Source organism: Ursus americanus, chromosome 18, assembly GCF_024610735.1.
Source record: "Ursus americanus isolate L20-20 chromosome 18, mUrsAme1.1.p, whole genome shotgun sequence".
Taxonomy (NCBI): Eukaryota; Metazoa; Chordata; class Mammalia; order Carnivora; family Ursidae; genus Ursus; species Ursus americanus.
In genome coordinates this window covers 11,546,517-11,567,475 of record NC_142144.1, presented here as the reverse complement: position 1 = coordinate 11,567,475, position 20,959 = coordinate 11,546,517, and the positions used below count along the sequence as shown (strand labels likewise).

The 20,959-nt window shown below is 38.2% G+C and overlaps 1 protein-coding gene across 5 annotated transcripts in view; it reads right to left on the bottom strand.

The window, feature by feature from the left end:
* The window catches only part of STRBP (spermatid perinuclear RNA binding protein), a 94,999-nt gene extending 77,978 nt beyond the window's left edge, over positions 1-17,021 (bottom strand). For 4 of the 5 annotated variants that reach the window (XR_015727311.1, XR_015727312.1, XM_045790996.2 and 1 more), the window contains exon 1: positions 16,044-17,018. The gene's annotated coding sequence lies outside the window, so the exon portion shown is untranslated. Of the gene's footprint in view, positions 1-16,043 lie in introns of all 5 variants that reach the window. The other variant, XM_087869388.1, reaches the window with a different exon arrangement.
* Between the last annotated feature and the right edge of the window lie 3,938 nt (positions 17,022-20,959).

Sequence of the window (20,959 nt, the reverse complement as noted above, 5' to 3'; positions counted from 1 at the left end):
AAAGGAGAGCAGGTTTGGGGGATTAAGATTAGAAATTCAGCTCTGTACATGCTGATTAAATATTTTAAGTAGGCAACTGAATATGAACCTATAGTTTAGAAGAAAGGTGTGCATTAGAATACACATTTGGTACTTTTCAGCATAAAGGTAGCATATAAAGCCACAAGATCACCAAGGAAGTAGGTAGGTATACCAATGAATGGGAGAAAGCGGAAGAGGCACTACAGTCAGAGACGGGGTGGCCTAAGAGGCAGGAGGAAAATAAAGTAAGACTGTGGTGTTCTGAACACCAAGTATGGAAAACTTGTAAATAAGGCAAGCTCCTTGAATTAAAAACAAGAAAAGGGATACAGCGTGAGAATGGAAATCCTCAGTTTTGCTCCTTGTTTTACTACAAAGGATGTTTCCGAATCAAAGATACCTGTATTTCGAAATCATACATGACAATGTCCAGTTTTGCCATGTTTTACTATTTAGAGGAACTTACCCTTCGTCTACACTATTCTCTCCCCCACCCCAGACCTTCATCTGGGGGAAACTTAACCTTGAGAATGTCATGTTCCTCTTCAAAACCTTCAACGACTAATCATTACGTAAGCAACCAGCATTGCATTCATCCACTCAGTGTGTCACCAAGGTCCTCCATAATACAACACTAATGTAAATCTCTCCCTGTTCTTTCTCTCACGGCTATAGTGCCGCACAAAACAAGAATAATGACTCTTCCCCAGAACACCTTGCAACGCACTGCTAAGCCTTTTTTTTTTTATTTTTTAGATTTTATTTATTTATTAGAGAGTGTGTGAGTGTATAAGCAGGGGGAGCAGCAGAGGGAGAGGGAGAAGCAGACTCCCCAGTGAGCAGGGAGCCCAATGTGGGGCTCAATCCTAGCACCCCGGGATCATGACCTGAGCCAAAGGCAGATGCTTAACCGACTGAGCCACCGAGGTGCCCCTACTGCTAAGCTTTAAATTAAATGTTTCCCTTACCTGGACTGCAACCTCTACTCCACCATGATCTGTCATTATTCATTCATTTACTGTCCATCGCAAATCTACCTCTCCATGAAGCTTTACCAAGTGCTTGAGATCAATATAATTTCTTCCTTCTTTGAGCCATCCAGCATTTTTTCAACTTCCTAATACCTGGCTTCAGTTATTTTTATCATAAGCGCCTTAATGAAACAATTTACTTTATCTCCAAAGCACCTCATACAATGACCTGCACTCAGGGAGGCTCAATAAAAATCTGAATTCAACCTTTAGAGAGCACCTAACTGCAGAATCCAAGAAGGTTCTATCTGAAAGGTCACCATCTCTTCCCATATATTTCCATGGCAGTCATCATCACAGTGACTTACAGGGAATTATTGACTCTTCCTCCATAAACACAAATTCCATTATTTATTTGACTTATTTCACCCATCTTGGATTAATCCCTCAAACCCTCTCCCATTCCTTTAGGACTTTACTACTTAGCTCACTGAAACACATTCAATTTCTACTCCTGGCATAATTCTAAGCAATTTCAGTAACAACAGAGATGATCCTTCTAAAATTCTGGGCTCTCCATTCCTTATATTTCTTTCCTCCGATGTTTTCATCTTCTTTCCTACTTTAGACACCCACTCCCCACCAAGGCTCCTAACCCCCTATCTGACCACCTTTCACAATCCTTCACCCTTTTCACACCCTCACTCTGTCCTTATCTGACTGAAATTATACATCATTTGTCATTCATTTACACGAGCAACTCCCTCTGTTATCCCCTCCTGGCAAAACTCCAAACTTGCTTAAATCCAACCTTCTTGGCTACGCCACACCAATAACCCTGGACAGTTGGATGCAACTTCAGAGATGGGGAAAAAAACACACACAATTGTGCTTATTGGTCTTTCTCCTAAATTCATGGTCTATCCTCAAAAGGTCCAATAATCAAGAGTTCTCAAACAGTACTGCAACCCTGGGGGATTTGAAAATGTGAGGTACAGTTTCTTGGTTGTCATAATGACTAGGTGAATAATCCTAACATTTAGTATCCCAGGATGCTAAACATTCTTCAATGTCCAAGAAGCCCCACTGGGGGGGGGGGGGATAAATTCAGGGGCACCTGGGTGGCTCAGTCAGTTAAGCATCTCACTTCAGCTCATGATTTCAGGGTCCTTGAACCAAGCCCCATGTGAGACCCGTGTCAGGCTTCCCACTCAGTGGGGAGTCACTTGTCCCTTTCCCTCTGCCCCCTCCTGTGCTCATGCACATGCGTTTGTTTCTACCTCTCTCAAAGTCTTTTTTAAAAAAGAAAAAAGTCATTCACTTTCTTAATGATTCTTTCACATCTTCTCTTTCAAACACCTATACCTCCCTCCCATATCCTGGCAATTGACTACTCATCCTGCTTTCTATTTCATTCAAAATACCAACCCTGCTGCATCTTTTCCCATACATTCTTCCTCCTTTTTACTATGAATGAATTGTTTCTATTCCTTTTTAGTGGAGAGCACTCAACTCAAATCCTGCTAAATCCCATTCCCTTTTGTCTACTCAAGAATATGGCTCCAGTAATCACTTCCTCTGCTCTCTCCTGCAGAACTTTAACCTCTAGCTCCCCACCCCCAATTCTCTGCCTCTTTCAGAGCATCATTCTTTGAGTTTACATTTTTGGTTTCCATTTCCTCTCCTCCCATTCTCTTAAATTCACCCCAATCAGCCTCTCGCCCCAATGCTCTACTGGAACAGCTCTTGCCAAGGTCCCCTAGGACCCATGGTGTTTAAATACTGTGAACAATTCTCAGTCCTCACCTTAGCTGACCTCTCTCAGCAATAGGTGACACAGTTGACTGCTCCCTACTTGAAACATTTTACTTCCCCTGGCTTCCATCCAGTATTCCACTCTTAGTTCTCTTCCTACTTCATAAATTGCTCTGCTGGCTCCTTTCTTTCTTATCTTCAGAGCCTCTAAATGCTAGAATGCCTCGAGACTCAGCCCTCACACTGAATCCCCTCACCATTGTACATGGACTCACTTGACAATCTCACTCCGGCTTGAGGCTTTAAATACCACCTATACACTGAGAACCACCAAATTTGTATCACCCTGAGTTCCAGATTCACACTCAAATACATAATCAACATATCTACCTGGATGTCTAATAAACATCTTAAAATGTGCACCAGATCAATTCATGATCTGCTCCCCCAAAAAAACAAACTCTGCTCCTTCCAGTGTTCCCTTGCTCAAAAGGCAACTACTCTTTTCTCCAATAGCTTATGACAAAAAGTCATCTTTGACAGCTCTCTTCCTATCACACCCCACATCTAATCCATTACCAAATCTTTCACCTTTAACCTGTTCTCTTTACATAAAACAATAGCATCCAGAGTGTTCCCTTTAAAATTTAAATTAGGTCACATCCTTTTTTTTTTTTTTTAAGTTTTTATTTAAATTCTAGTTAACATATAGTATAATATTAGTTTCAGGAGCATTTAATAATTCATCACTTACATCACAAGTGCCCTCCTTAATGCCCATCACCCATTTAGCCCATCCCCCATTCACCTCCCCTCCAGCAACCCTGTTTGTTCTCTATAGTTAAGAGTCTCTTACTGTTTGCCTCTTCTTTTTTAATCCCTTCCCCTATGTTCACCTCTTTTGTTTCTTAAATTTCATATAGGAATGAAATCATACAGTATTTGTCCTCTGACTGACTTATTTTGCCTAGCATAATACACTCTAGCCCATCCACACCATTGCAAATGGCAAGATTTCATTCTTTTGATGGCTGAGTAGTGTGTGTGTGTGTGTGTGTGTGTCTATACCACATCTTATTATCCATTCATCAGTTGATGGACATTTGATTTTGAGCTCTTTCCATAATTTGGCTATAGGTCGTGTCACCCTTTGTTCAACGGTTTCTGGTCTCTGAGTAAACACCTCATATAATGGCCTATAAATCAATCTGATTCCCCTTAACTTCTTGACCTCATCCCCCACTGCTCCCCTCTTCACTGACTGTGTTCCATCCACGCTGGTATCCTTGCTATTTCTCAAACAATTCACACCTCCCCCTCCTCGGAGCCTTCACATTTGCTATTTATTGCCTCAGATATGCACATACCTCCTTCTCTTACTTTTTCAGGTGTCTTTTCAAATGTCCTTATCATGAGCCTATCCCTGATCATCCTATATAAAATAGCAACCCCTCCTCCAGCACATCTCTGACTTGCTTCTCTCTCTCCATAGGATTTACCACTGGCATATGATATCTTTGTCTACTCTTTGTTTTGCACACCTAGAACATGCTTGGCACAAAAGGAGAAACTCAAATGAATTTCTCAAAATATTTTCCCATAAAGTATCACATTCAATGTTCACAATCCCCTGAAAAAAAAGTGAAAAACAGAATAAATGGCGTACATTTTATAATCTTTTAAAATATGAAAGTACAAATACACAAAAATGTGCAATGATTTATCTATGATCACACATCAGCAGAGCCATCCTTAGAACTGGGGTGCATCTTTTCCAATTCACATCACTGTGCCCATGAGTAAATCAAAGAGCAGGTGTGTATTTAATTTTGCACAGTGATCTTTAAAAGTCTAAACTGAAATCTACTCCTTTATATCGCAATCAAACAAGAAGTAGCACCTGAACTGCACATGCCTCAGTAGCTGTTTATTTTCTTTTCACTAAAAGGCTGTGATAGAGGGCATCAGACTATCTTCGAAATTTACAGATCTTGTAACAATTCTGGTCAAAAGGAAAAAGGAATAATGAATGTGCCAAGAAATAGTTAACTATTCAAATATTCTCTGTCTTCCTGTACCCTCTGCAGCACACTTAACACTGAAGGGGTAAACCAGCACCTTGGTAAACAAGTTTCAAAGGGTGTCTCTGGTTCTCAAAAGACTTTTTGTTGCCATTCTACAGAAGAGAGCATGGCAAAAAAAACTATCTGGAGAGAACGGACATGATAATTTTTCTTAATTAGTTGTTTGCAAAACAATCTCAAAACCTGAAATCTAGTTATAAAAAAGCAGTAATGTTAAAAATCACCAATTTTAAGTCAAATAGAAGTACTCTTCACCTAGGCAAAAAATAAAAAATTGGTTTTGACTCAAAAAATCCATAAATGCACTAAGTATGACGTCAATGCAGAAAAATTCTTCATATGTAACAGTACTAAATATTAAGAGACAGATTAGATCCTTCAGTAATATAATAATTTAATTTCCAGACTCTTGCCAACACTCATTCTCCTGTTTCTGGCATCCTCTGCCACAGTTGGAAACTGTGTATCTAGGTCAGAAAAGACAAGTAGCTTTTCAGAACAGCTCAATATCTTTGGCACAAGTAGTTGATAGTATAATTCAATCCTTTCACAAATTCCTTTTTAAATACACTATGATGTAAATCACAAGATTAGTACTTCACAGACAGTGCAGTAGTCTAATATTTAAGAAAAGCCACTGGAAAAAACACATGCTAGATTTATAAAACTGAAACAGGTCATGAGTTTGAGCTCCACCTTGGGGATACAGATTACTAAAAAGTAAATAAGTAAACTTTAAAAAAATGGATAGAGGTAATGGACTAAAAAAAAAAAATACAAGGTAGCCAATACAATGTAATTAATGTAAGAGCAATGGGTTTAGGGTCAGAAGATCTGCCTTCTAATTCCAGCTCTGCTACTGATGAACTAGCCAATTTTGAACAAATCTCAACCTCTCAGAGTCTCAATTCCCTCATTTATAAAGTAAAAGGCTTAGACTACACCCAGATTACTTTTTAGGTACTGTCTGTTTAAACATGATTCTGTAATTAACCAGAAATCTACAAGTACATTTTATATGAGACATATTAAATTTAATCCTTAAAACTCTATGTTTTTTAAATGTAATTGTAAATATTGTAGATAAAACTAAAACTAGATAGTTGGGGAAATTTGAATACAGAATAATTTGATAAAATTATGGAATTATCTCTAGAGGGTGATAACAGTATTGTGTGGGTTTCTCTTGGTGCGGGTGTTGATATCTAATCTGAGAGATACATACTATTTACAGATGAAATTATATATAAATCTGAGACTTTCTTTAAAATAATGTAGTTGGGGGTTGCGGGATAGTGAAATGAGACTGGACTTAAGTTGATAACTATTGCAAACAGATAGGGGTTCTCCATGGTTCACAGGTGCTCTCTCTACTTGTATATGTTTGATTATTTCTATAAGAAGGCTTTTAAACAGGAACAAATTTAAAACAGCCAATATTCAATTTACCTGTAGTAAAATGAGATTTTCATGTCATATTTTCTTCAGGCACAATATGTCTGCTTTAAAGAATCCCTTATATTAACTGCACAAAACCAAAACTATAAAACCATCTTGGGAAGCAATTTAGTAATAAATAATAATCAAAGGTGTGGATATCCTACAGCAACAATACTATTTCTGGTTACATTATGTAGAGAAACTCTAACACAAACACAGTAAGACAGGTTAAAAACAATGCTTACTGCAGCACTTTTTATAATCACAAAACACTGGAAACCTAAATGTCCATCAATGAGAATGAAGATATAAATTGTGTAATGAATTACAGTGATACATCTCATCATTTCTAAACCCACAACAATGCTGGGTGGAAAAACTAGTTGCAGAATAATTCGTACAAAGTGATTCCTTTTATAAAGAGTTTGAAAATGCATAAAACAATGTTATATATAATTTATGGATAATTATTTTAGTGCAAAAATCATTCAAGGTAATGACAAAAAAGTCAGGAGTGGTTATCACAAGGAAAAGGAATAGAACAGCATAAGGAGGGATACACACATGGTACGTATGTGAGTACTACTTCTTAAGAAAACAAAGCAAATTTGGCAAAATGCTAGCTTGTGAAAAAGTTGTGTGTGGTGAGTACACATTATTTATTATATTCCATTTTGTATATATGCCCAATACAATTTATAATTTCAAAATGTTTTTAAAATTATGCCCACATGTGTAAAATATTCAGAAACAAAAAGGAACCTTGGTCCTCTTTTTTTTTTTTTTTTTAAAGATTTTATTTATTTATTTGACAGAGAGACAGCAAGTGAGAGTACACAAGCAGGTGGGAGCTAGAGAGGGAGAAGCAGGCTTCCCACTGAGCAGGGAGTCTGACGCAGGGTTCGATCCCAGGACGCTGGGATCATGACCTGAGCCGAAGGCAGATGCTTAATGACTGAGCCACCCAGGCGCCCTGAACCTTGGTCCTCTTAAGCAGAAAATTATTTTAGCTCTTAGCCTTTGGGGATTACGAAATTTTTCAGTTTAAACTAAATACTGATGTTGGAAAGAAGATACAAGAAAGTTCCATCAAAGAAGACTAAAAAGTGTGTGTGTGTGTGTGTGTGTGTGTGTGTGTGTATGTATTTAATGGAATGAGACATACTCCTACATAGATTTATCCAGGGGAATAACCAAAGACGTTATTCCAACTATTTTAACATTCAAGAATAAAAGTAACTTCTAATATAAACATATATTCATGTAACATCCTTTTAATGTTTGTCTAAATGGATCAGGAAGGTCATAATCATTTTCTCACCTGTTGGTCATTATAAAAAAAAACTTTTTTTTAACCATACAGTAAGGTCCAGAGAAAGGGTAAATCATTCAGGAGACATATAGGCTGGTAAGAGGTTAGGGAAAAATCATGATAGCAGACCAGTGACCTCCACTCAGGTTTAAAGCACAAATATGAATCCAGCTTTTAACAAGGGTTTATTTTCTTTTTGGGGCTGGGGAGGAGAAATGAGTGTTATTCACATCTTAAGCTACATTCTGTCCCCTCTGTTGTCCTACCACTGCAACCTCAGACCTTTAAATAAATGTCATCTGTAACATGAACAGATACTGGCATATAAAATAAGAAAAAGAAAAACAATTCCTTAAAGACACAGAAGTGCTGGCTATAAAATATATTCAAGTATATTAAAATCTAGAACTTTTGGTTATCAAAAACACCTTAAAGAATGTGAAAAGTCAAACTGAAAAGACTTTTAGAATATGTACATCTAACAAAAGTATCAAAACTACATAAAGACGACTTGAAATCCAAAGGAAAAGCACAAAAAACCCAGGTGAGGGGGAAAAAAAAAAAGAGGTCACAAACAAGCATTTCACAGGAAAAAAAACAAAAAACACAAAACCAATGAAAATGTAATACCATTTATACCCATTCAAGGTACAAAAATTTAGTCTGACAATTCCAACTGTTAGAAGGGATATGTCTGTAGGGTCTTTTACAGATTGACAATGGGAAAAAATGCCTGGCATAATTTCCACAAATTGAATAACCCCATACTCTATTACCCAGGGGTTTTACTCCTAGGTATGTATGAAGAGAAACTTACATGTACAAGAGACATGTATTAAAATGATCACAGCAAAATTATTCACGGTAGCAAAAAAACCTAGAAAACATGGAAAATACCCATTCACAGGAGAATGAATGAATAAACTATGTTACTTTGATATAATGGATTATTACTCAGCAAAGTGTATGCAACTACTACAGTAACACACAACAACACGGATAAATCTTAGCAATACAATATTAAATAAAAATAGTAAGTCTCAAATGATTACATATAGAATGTCTTTTTTGTAAAATTAAACCCAAAACAAAAAGATATACTTTCTATGAATCCATAAAGATGTCATGAAGCTATACAAAACTGGAAAACTAGAGAATGAGGAACACAGAATTCAGGTTGTAAATTCTGGGGGGAGGGGAGAAGCATAAGGGTGGGAGAACCTAAAAAAAGTCAGACGTAGATTATTAAGGACCTATCCTTTTGTTCTGGTGGTGGGTTTACAGGGGCTTCTTAAATTCTAAAAAGAGAATAAGCCTGGATGGCTCAGTCGGTTGGGTGTCCAACTCTTGATTTCGGCTCCAGTCGTGATCTCAGGGTCCTGGGATGGAGCCCCGCATCAGGCTCTATGTTCAGTGAGGAGTCCATTTGAGATTCTTTCCCTCTGTGCCCCCCCCATGTGCATGCTCTCTCTCTCTCTCTCTCTAAAATAAATAATCTTTTAAAATAAATAAAATAAAACAAAAACAAGGCTATGTGAGAGCCAATGACAGCATGCCTTAAACAAGGATTACAGCTAATCCATGATCTAATTCCATCCACATTATATCCAATTTTTTTAAAGATTTTATTTATTTATTTGTCTGAAAGAGAGAGAGAAAGAGCACAAGCAGAGGTAACAGCAGGCAGAGGGAGAGGGAGAAGCAGACTCCCCGCTGAGCAGGAAGCCCAACGTGGGACTTGATCACTATGAGTAACTTAGGGACTGAGCCATCCAGGTGTCTCTCTATACAATTTTTTTAAAAGCTTCTAACCCTATGTTAACTAAAGCCTATGTTGACTAAACTGAGTTTGGTCTTCTTGACTGGAGTATGACTTTTTTTTTTTTTTTAAGATTTTATTTATTTATTTGACAGAGAGAGAGACAACCAGCGAGAGAGGGAACACAAGCAGGGGGAGTGGGAGAGGAAGAAGCAGGCTTCCCAGCAGAGCAGAGAGCCCAATGTGGGGCTCGATCCCAGGCCCCTGGGATCATGCCCTGAGCTGAAGGCAGACGCTTAACAAGTGAGCCACCCGGGGGCCCCTGGAGTATAACTTTTTTAATTAAAGTCAAATCTACTCAGCTGTAAACAGCTGTTATACTATTTTTCCTAATGTGGATAACTTCAAAAATATGAATTGCTGACATGGTATCCTAAGTTATTAGGCCAGTTATTATGTCTATGTCACAAACTATAATTGGACTCCTGGCATACTCAATACAACAGTATTCATGAAACTGCAATTTAATAAGTACTCATAGCTTGCTACATACTGGAAAGGGAACAAAAACTTCCATGTCCATAGAAAATATCCTTGTATTTTAAAACTTGTTTCTTGCCCAACCCTTAAAACGTAGATGCCAACTCAAGAGTCTCATAACTCATAAATGACACTTCCAAGTCAACCTCAGTGTTTTTTCACAACCTCTGTTCAGAAAAAGAACAAGTCAAATGCAAAAATTCTTCCTTACTGCAAATTTTCTCAGCTATTAGAAAACTTAAGATTAGGGTTTTCATAACAATAACTCAACCACTTAATAAATAAGTGCCCATGTATATATTTAACATTCAACAAAAAATAAGATTATAGAAATAATTTGTTCTATTCAATTTGTACATTTTGTAATTCCAGTTAATATGGTATTTATAGAACTATATATTCACCTACCTCTGACAGAGGTTCATGAGGAAAACAGTATATAAATAACTGATAAACACACATGAAAAATGATCTTCATATGTAAAAGAAATCCCGTTGTCTGAATTTCCCGTGGGAAAGAAACTTCAAACTTCTAAAATAATGTATTTATTAGCTGGAAAGCTTTAAATTGTTTAACCACCTGGGTAATACTAAACCAAAAAAGGGAGAGAGCAAGAGAAAGACAAAGGGGAAAGAACAAGCAACACAAGTAATGATGTGAAAAATAGATTGTTATTTTGTGAAGTATTATTATTCTCCTGTCAAACACTCCCAGATCACCTAGGTTTTCCCAAGATAGAGCCTTCACATCACTATCAAAGATCTTACCCTCAAGTAAGTAGGATAAAAACATTAGAGGCAGTATTGAAATAGGACTATTTCCCACCTGCATTATCATTAGGCAGATAAGACAGCAATTAGTGAATAAACTGTGTCTTAATACACACTACCTACAACATTATACAAAGCAATTCCTACAAAGCATTACACAAATTCAGCATCACAGACAATCCTGTGTGATTCAAGGTCTCATCATCTGACAGATGGAAAAACAGACTCATAAAGAACTCTTACAAGATCACTCAACTAGTAAATGGCAGCAATTAAATGCAAACTCAGGTTTACTGACAGACTTCAATGCACAAAAAAGTAAAGGAAAAAAATGGAATGTAAGTCAGAAGACCAGGGCTATATAATGTTGGAATGGCCCTAACAGCCACAGAGACCTTTCCCCTGGCCCTGTGGATTTTGCTTCTGGAAAAAAATAAGACTTCCCACTCTATGTGCTTCACAAGGCTACTGTGAGGATCACGGAGTAACAGTTGGGCAAGTATTTTAGAAAGTACAGTGTTATATAAACAGAGAAGATGACCCTTCCAACCTAACCAATGACAGCGAGTCCTGAACTCAAGGGACAGCAACACAATACACCATGAGCTTGTGACTGGTGTTTTTTTCAGTCTGCAACAAATTCTGCAGTTCAAGAAGAATCTGGACTAAATCTCAATTATTCAGTGTGTGATTCATAAACGGAAAAATACAACCACTAGATTATTTATCAAAATTTGATAGTTTAGGGGCACCCGGGTGGCTCACTCAGTTGGGCGTCTGCCTTCGGCTCTGGTCATGATCCCAGGGCCCAGGGATAGAGCCCTGCGTCGGGATCTCTGCTCAGTGGGAAGCCTGCTTCTCCCTCTCCTGCTCCCCCTGCTTGTGTGCTCCCTCTCTCTAATAAATAAAATCTTAAAAAACAAACAAACCAAAAACGACAGTTTATCAAGACAGAGCAGAATAAATTCTCTCTTGCCTAAAAAGGCCTCCCCAATCCCTATCAGTAATAATGATGATGCCACAGCAATAACAGCAATGTTTGCTGTACACCAAGCAGTTGGGTAAGCATTTTACATGCATTACTTCATTTAATCCTCAAAAACCCTCTGTGGAAGATGTCATTATATCAATTTTACAGAAGAAACAATAGTCTAGAAGAGTAATTTATCTGAGATCAAACAGCTAGTCAATGGCAAAGCCAGGATTCAAACCAGATAACCTGTCTACAGAACTGGAGCTCCTTATGACTCACTCTGCTATAAAGCATCTGCCAAAAAAGCCCACTCATCTCTCAAAGGCTACCTCTCCAGGAAGCCTTCCTTCATCCCAACTCAAGTCTAAAACCAATTCTCCCTTCAAAGCACCACTTCATTTCTTCTGCGGTTACACCTCTATCTACCTATCTTATACAGTTATGAAAGAACAAACATAAAAATCTATTAACATCTTTATGAATCTTGACATATACACATATATACATGCACACAAACACACACATATATACATACATATATGTGTACAGAAGAGCAAGCATGTAACTTACCTGAGTCTTGGGTTCCTCATCCCTGAAGAACCATCTACATTAACAAGACCCATTTTGAAACTAAACAAGAATGTCTTTCAACCTTCTTAACAGAGACATTATTTGCCCAATACCATAGGGTGAATGACAGAGCCAAGATATGAATTCGTTTGTTTATGTATTCATGTTATTTATGTTTATTTATGATTCATGTACTAAATCAGCTGCCTGATTCCAAAGCCCAGTGTTCTTAGTACTATCTGCACTGCTCACCCAATCATTTAGCCTCTCAGATCTTAATTCTTAAGGATGGAGGTGGGGTAGGGACCAGAACCATGCTAATCCCTTTTGCTACTGAGTCAACATTTATTGTAACAAAATTACAGAAACTAAATAAAGACATCGTTGGTAATGTTTAAAACTCCAGCTTCCAAGTGAGATTCCGGACTCTAGTTTTTCCAGATCACAAAGTTAGGCCCACTCCCTCCCTATCCCCAACAACGAGAAAAAGAAAGCATTTCTAAAATCTGATTTCCCACTTCTGCTGGAAATTAGACGTGAGCATGCTTCCTCAGTAACCTATTCTCAGAAATAAGATGCTCAACTCTTAGAATAAAAATTTCAAAATACCACCCTTAACTTCTTAGACCTTTTACCCTCATTATGCCCTCAGCTTAGACAGCACCTTCCCCAGCAGCCTTCCCTGATCTTGACCTCTACCTCGGCCCATTCCCAGCCAGGACTGAATAAATTAGCCCTCCCACATGCTCCCTCTGTACTAGCTTTGCCTTATGTTGCACCACTGAACAGTTCTATAACTACATGTTCCTTAAAGGCAGATATTATGTTTTGTTCTCTGCCGTACTCTTTGTATATATCACAGTACCTGGAGAGTAAGCTCTCAAATATTTGTCAAAAAAATAAACAAATGAAAAAATGACTAATGACCCAATTATGACTGTCTTGGTATTTTTTTGAGAGAGAGCGCGCGCACATGTGAGCAGGGAAATGGGGGGAGGGAGGGAGAGAGAGAAAGAGAGAGAGAGAGAATCTTAAGCAGGCTCCACACCGAGCACTGAGCCCAACTCAGGGCTTGATCTCATAACCCTGAAATCAGGACCTGAGCCAAAATCAAGTCAGATGCTTAATGGACTGAGCCACCAAGCAAAGGTGTCTGTCTTGGTATTTTCGTGGGAGGCATATGACTCATAACTTAGACAATCTTGCCCTAGGGCCGTATCTCTACTAGGCTGTAAGCAAGCAGATGCTATGAGCACAGTTACTGTGCACCCTTTGCTTGCTGGGAAGAAAATTCAAGTGTATAAGAGTGTGTTTCAACTGAGATGCTGACTACAATTCATTCTAAAGGTGCTTTATTCCCAGATAATTCATTTGAGGAAACTGCTCATATAAACAGCAAACACTGCTACCACATCACGACCAATCTTGTAAAATCATCACCTTGGCAGTTACTTCATTTTTGATCCCCCATGTACCACAGTGTGTACAAGACACTTTACATTAATAATCTAACTTAATGTTTACATCAGCCCATGATCAGTCTCCATTTTAAGGCTCCTCATTTGAGGAGCTGAGACTCACCACAAGGGCAAATGTACAATTTGAACCCAAATCTGTTAGGTGCCAAAACCTGTGGATCGCTACACTAAAGTGTCTTCAAGTAAAAGATACCTGCCTTGTCTACTTCATAAGGTATAGCCAACTAACTAAAAATTCAGCTTAAGGGGTCAGAAAGAAACAATCATCCAGTAACTTAAAATGTTAAGGTTAGGCCTTCCATTCAGCATTACACAGATAAAAACTCAAAAGATAAAAGGAGCTTCAAGAATCGAAACTGTCATAATGAAATGAGTTATACAATCCTAAAGGATGCTGTCATGAGAAAACTTAAGTCACTGTTAGAACTTGAGCTTTTTCGAAACAGTTAATCAAAATGATGAATACAAGGATAAATTGATCATCTGTTAACAGAGTGGTCAAAGGTTAGGAAAGCAGACCAGAAAGAAAAGAAGACACAAAAAAACCTTATTCCAAGAAAAACAGACCATATGCAAAGTTCTTCCCTTGCCAATTTATAGAAAGCACAAAGAATATAGAAAATAGGAAAAATGTGGAAGTATTTACAGGAATTTTCTTTTTTTAAAAAAAACTGCCAATTAAAACAAAAATGTTCAAATCATTAGTAATTAGAGACCACAGAATATCTGACATACAATCTAAAAAACAGCACCATGTGTTTAGTCCCTCTAGACTTAAAGAGTACATTAACTGAAAGGAAATTTCTCTAGCAAAATCATTCCAATAAGTTAAATAAGTTAAACCTCACTTAAAATTACAATTAGCTGCTTGTCAGATATTGTCAGTAAAGTCATCTGGTTTTATGCTGAATTATTCAACCTTAAAAGAAATACATAAGTGGTATCCATTCTTAAATCATTTCCCATTCTCCTTTGTGACAATATTTGAAGATACTGGCATTTTAATACTGTAAATCCACACTGCTTCTCTGACATATGTTTGCTTTTCTACTTCTTAAAAGATTAATGAGCCCTCACTTAAATGCATTCCTAGTCCGTCAGTCCTGTAGCTTCAATGACTCTATACAATTTCCCTTGGAAAAAATGTTAACAGAGAAAGCGGTTTTTTATTCTTCATACCTATGGCAGAAGCTTAGTTAGCATCCTCAGGTTACACACCATTTCCTGAAGAAACAATGTTAAATAGAACCCAGAGATGATGTTTCTAAATTCAGGAACCAGCACAATTCCTACATCTTTCCTACGGCATATTTACAGCTTCCTCCTATGACACAAGTTTCATCACAGATTTAACTACCTCCTTCTCTCTCTTATGACTACAGAGTCTGGTTTTTTTAAAGAGTTCTTTATTTATTTGGGAGAGAAAGAGCGAGCGTGCATGCCTGGGAGGGCAGGGGGAGGCAGGGAGCAAAGGGAGAGGGAGAGAGAAACTTTAGCAGATTCTGCACTGAGTGTGGAGCCCAACAGACCTGACCTGAAACCAAGAGTCACTTAACTGACTGTGCCATCTAGGCACCCCCTGACGACAGAGTCTTAACATGGGATGTTTTCTTCACTATTATTGTTACTGATAAAATGAATTAACTGAGGAGATTAGGAATGATATGTAATACGTAATCACAAAAATGATGCAATGGGGACATGACCTCAGTGAATCACATAGCTTATCCATACATTAACACGACTTCAAAGGTTTTACATTCCCTATACCCAGGTGCAACGGTATGAAAAGATAATTTGGTTAATAATATTTATCCTGGGGCGCCTGGGTAGCACAGTCGTTAAGCGTCTGCCTTCGGCTCAGGGCGTGTTCCCGGCGTTCCGGGATCGAGTCCCACATCAGGCTCCTCGGCTAGGAGCCTGCTTCTTCCTCTCCCACTCTCCCTGCTTGTGTTCCCCTCTCTCGCTGGCTGTCTCTCTGTCACATAAATAAATAAAAAAAAAAAAAATCTTTAAAAAAAAAATAATAATAATATTTATCCTATACACATTCTATTGGTAACCAGAATTGTGATTAACCATGTGCCAGACACTGGTTACTAATATGTATCATCTCATTTAGTAATAATAATAAAATGATGCCAAATACTTGAATTGTGCTTACTCTGTTCCAGCCATTGTTCTAAGTACATTGCACATATTAACTTAGTTAATCCTCACAACAACTATGAAGTACTATAATTATTTCAAATTCACAAATGAGGAAACTGAGGCTTTGAAAAGATAACTAACTTACAGTATTAGTGAGGAAGTGATACAGCCATAATTTGAAATTTAGGTTGGAATATGGAATCAGGACAAGCTCTTACCCTCCAAGTAATACTTTCTGCTTTCATTGTATCACTCCACCCCAAACAACTCTTCAAGGGCTCCCTGCCACCTAGAAGATAGAGAATAGGAATATATGGCTCTCCATAATGAGGCATCACCTCACATACAATCTTATCTCCAACAACATTTACAACCTTCAGCTAGAGCCAAATCAACGGTGCTGCCATCCCCCAAATCCATCATTTAGCCCTCCGTGCCTTTCTTCAAATGATTTGCCCCTGCCTAAAACAGCCTCTACAATTTCCACCCTCAACAAATCTGCCCGGGGTTCAGACAACATTCCACCTTCTTTCCAGGGCAATCTTTGGCACTTCCAGACAAATGTGAAATTCCCTTTGCATAAACTCTTTAATTACTGCAAGCTATCACCATTTTAGCTATTAGCCATATACTGCCTCATTGCAACTCTAATGTTTTTGGCATGTTTTTCTCTAAACCATAAAACTGAGGGTCAGCATTATGCCTCAAAATCTGGTATCCACCTCAGTCTGCAGCAGTGTTATACATATAACGGGAGCTGAATAAATACTGTTGAAGAGATGAGTATATACTTTTCTTTAGTGAGAGGCAGTAAGGCAAAGTGGGGAAAGTACAGGAGTTGATGTCCAATAGACCTGGATTTTAATCTACCATTTGCTAACTGTTTGGCTGGCAAGTTGTCCTGAGTTTCTATTCGCACCTGCACAAACAAAAATAAAACCTACATCCCACAAGGTTGTTATAAAATGTAAGTGAGAGCAAAAAGACAAATTACCCTCAAAGGAGAGGCAGACTGACAGCTCTCGATATTTACAATGGAAGCCAGAAGAGGAATGGTTATCTTCAATGTGCTTAAAGAAAGTAATTTGCAATACAGAATTCTATATCCAGGGAATATGTCCTTCAGGAATGAATGCACTTTCGGGGAGGGTGGGGGGAGAAAAGAGAGTTCACCACCAGAAGACCTATACTAAAAGAAATTCTAGGGGCACCTGGGTGGCTCAGTCATTAAGCGTCTGCCTTCCACTCAGGTCATGATCCCAAGGTCCTGGGATTGAGCCCCGCATCGGGCTCCCTGCTTGGCGGGAAGCCTGCTTCTCCCTCTCCCACTCCCCCTGCTTGTGTTCCCTCTCTCGCCGTGTCTCTCTCTGTCAAATAAATAAAATATTTATTAAAATAAAAAAATTCTGAAGGCTGTTCTTCCAACAGAAAGAAAATTATCACAGATAAAAGATCAGAGTTCAGACAGAAGAGGAGCAAAGAAATAGATAAATACAGTTGACCCTTGACCAACATAAGACGTTAGGGGTGCTGACCCCTCCCCATGCACAAAATCTGCATATAACTTTTGACTCCACCAAAACTTCACTACTAATAGCCTACTGCTGCCCTGAAACCTCACTGATAACATAAACACTCAACACATATTTTGTATGTCATAGGTATTATATACTGTACTCCTACAATAATGTATGCTAGAGAAAATGTTAGTAAGAAAATCATAAGGAGTGCCTTGGTGGCTCAGTTGGTTAAGGGTCTGCCTTCAGCTCAGGTCATGATCCCAGGGTCCTGGAATTGAGCCCCTCATCAGACTCCGGGCTCAATGAGGAGTCTGCTTCTCTCTCTCCCTCTCCCTCCTTGTGAGTTCTTTCTCTTTCTCGCCCTCACTCTCTCTCAAATAAACAAAATCTAAAAAAAAAAAAAGAAAGAAAGAAAGAAAACAAAATCATAAGGAAGAGAAAATACATTTACAGTACTATACTATACGGAAAAAAATCCATGTACAAGTGGACCCATGCAGTTCAAACCTGTGTTGTTCAAGAGTCAACTGTAAACAGATAAATTCAAATTAATACTAACAGTTCAAATGTTACAAAATATAACAATATTGACTTGTGAGGTTTAAATATATAAAGTACACAACTATAACAACTAAGCTGAGATGCGGGTAAAGAAGTTAAAGTGTTCTAAGATGCATACATTGTCAAGATAAAGGGTAACAGTATCAAGTAAAAACAGACTCTAGTAAGTCAAAGATGCATGACAAATTTTCTTTAAAAAAAATCCATCAAAAGAACTGAAAAAGACTATATACCTTCCAAAGTAATCAAGGAGAAAAAGGTTATTAAAAAATACCCCAGTCTCCTTACCTTTGTTTTCATTTTTCATGTCAGTGCCTTTTTTAGGAGTCTAGGGCAACTGTCATATGGAATGCCCCACATTATGATTTCTCTGATTATTTCCTCATTTCTGGCAATAATATAACCAGAGGTAATGTTACATAGTTCTTACTGCATCAAGTCAGGGAGTACTTGATGTCACCTTGGTGATCCTAAGATTAATCACTTGGTTAAGGTGATAAACGCCAGATCTCCACATTATAAAATTATTTTCCCTTTTGTAAGTAGTAAGTAATCTGTGACGTGATACTTTAATACTGTGTGAATATCCTTTTTCCCTAACAACTTAGCAGTTTTTGCATCCGCCAATGATCCTTGCCTGAACTAAATTATTACACTGGGGTATACAAAAAGATGATTTTCTAATTATATCATTCCTTTTTCATTTATTCTCTGGTGATCTTATGCAAAGAAGAGCTCTACCTTTCTCTCCACACCCCTCACCCTCCTCTCCCCCCACCCCAACTCCCTATGAACTAATAGAATATTCTTAAAATTCAATGTCCATTGCCATAGTTCTTCATCATGCATACACAAGTTGTCTCAAATCTGGGGTAGGCTTTACAAGTGAGTTCCTGGGTCCTCTGGACATGAACTGCTGGTCTTTGACAGCAACCTTGCTTTTTTTTTTTTTTAAGATGTATTTATTTGAGAGAGAGAGAAAGCACGTGAGAGTGAGGGGCAGAGGAAAAGAATCTTCAAACAGACTCCCCACTGAGCGTGGAGTCTGATGCTAGGCTGGATCCCATGACCCATGAGATCATGACCTGAACCAAAACCAAGAGTTAGATACTTAACCCACTAAGCCACCCAGGCACCCCAGCTCCCTTGCTTTTTGACACAAGATGTCCCAGACTCAGCTAGCACTTTTCCTGCCCCACATCTAGAACCAGCTCCAAGGAACATTTCTCCAAGGTTTCTTTTAGTGGGAAATGGCACTGAAAATTAAGTTATTTGGGCACTAGGTATGCTCTTCTCCACTGGATGTCATTGCTGATAGGTCCTTTCAGTGGATAGGGCAAGTAAATATACTTATTTTTTAAATCATAAGTTCATATTGATATTTCCAATGCAGATTTAACATTACAAGGTTTTTTCTTCTTGGTTTTATTCTCTTCTACTAAAATCTGATTCTAAAAAACATTATATTTTTGTGTTGTTGTTTTTTTAATATTTTATTTGTTTGTTTATTTATAAAGGTTTTATTTACTTGACGAAGAGAGAGACAGCCAGCCAGAGAGGGAACACAAGCAGGGAGAGTGGGAGAGGAAGAAGCAGGCTTCCCAGCGGAGCAGGTAGCCCTATGTGGGGCTCGATCCCGGAACCCTGGGATCATGCCCTGAGCCGAAGGCAGATGCTTAACGACTGAGCCACCCAGGTGCCCCAAGATTTTACTTATTTATTTGACAGACAGAAAGAGAGAGAGTATAAGCAGGGAGAGCGGCAGGCAAAGGGAGAGGGAGAAGCAGGCTCCCCACTGATCAGGGAGCCCGATGTAGGGCAAGATCCCAGGATCCTGGGATCATGACCTGAGCTGAAGAAAGACACTTAACCAACTGAGCCACCCATGCCCCCATATTTATGTGCTTTTTAATTAACAAAAACTATGAAATGAACTTCATGCCACTTTGTAAAAATCTTATTTTTGATTATGACACAAACAGAACAAAGGTGCTAGAGTAGAACAACAAAGCAGAAGAGAAGGTAGGCAAGCCACTTTGGAAATACTACAGTTAGCTAGTCAAAATTCCACATGGATTGACACTGGAAGAAGCTGAACTTCCTTTCTTCCATAAATTATACTCTGCAACATACATTTTAAAGTTCTGAATCTTGGATTGCCACAGAATAAAATCTGCCGAGAAAAAGAAAAAAAAACCTACTCACATTTTTATATTAGTTCTAATCTTGACAAAGAGATGTGAGCTCCATTTATGAAGAAACTAAGAAGAGATAAAGCCGACCAAATAGACACCAGCCCATGCCTTGTCTAATCTGTGTCCAATCATCAGCCCAAATCTTTTTTTGTTACTGTTTCCTAAGAGCTGGGCACACTTTTAAACAAAAATGAGATTCTTCATTCACAGAACAAAATAGCTTTCATGAACTCTCTCCCAGTTCCGAAAACAAAAAAGAGCTATCTATTACTTACAGAATCCAATCAGATTCCATCTGACTTAATTCAACCCTTTCACCGTTTCCAACATACCATCCACTTCTAATTCAGTCAGATCACAAAGTTCTCTCTCCCAAAAAAATGCCAAGATTACCCAGCCTACAGTCTTTATTTTTTTCATGCAACTTCCACTGAGCATTTATTTACCATATACATCCTATATTCTGTACTTGATACTGAGGACAGAGATTTTTTTTAAAAAATCAAAGACTTAATATAATAGACACATGGAACTGATTAGGTAGAATCAAGCAAGTGTTATCCTGGGTACAAAGTCTTACTGAAAGGACAAAGACGTCAAAAGAGATGTAACCAACCGGAACCTGCATGTACTACTGACAGGAGTATAAAGTGGAAAAACTACTTTAGAAAACTTCTTGGCACTCTCTCCTAAAGCTACACATGGCAGAATCCATGACCCAGTCATTCCACTCCATGTTACATACCCACAGAAACGTGTGTGTGTGTGTGTGTGTGTGTAAACCAAAAGACATGCAAGCATATTCATAACAACACTTACTTGCATTAGTCAAAACTGGAAATAACCCATATTTCCATC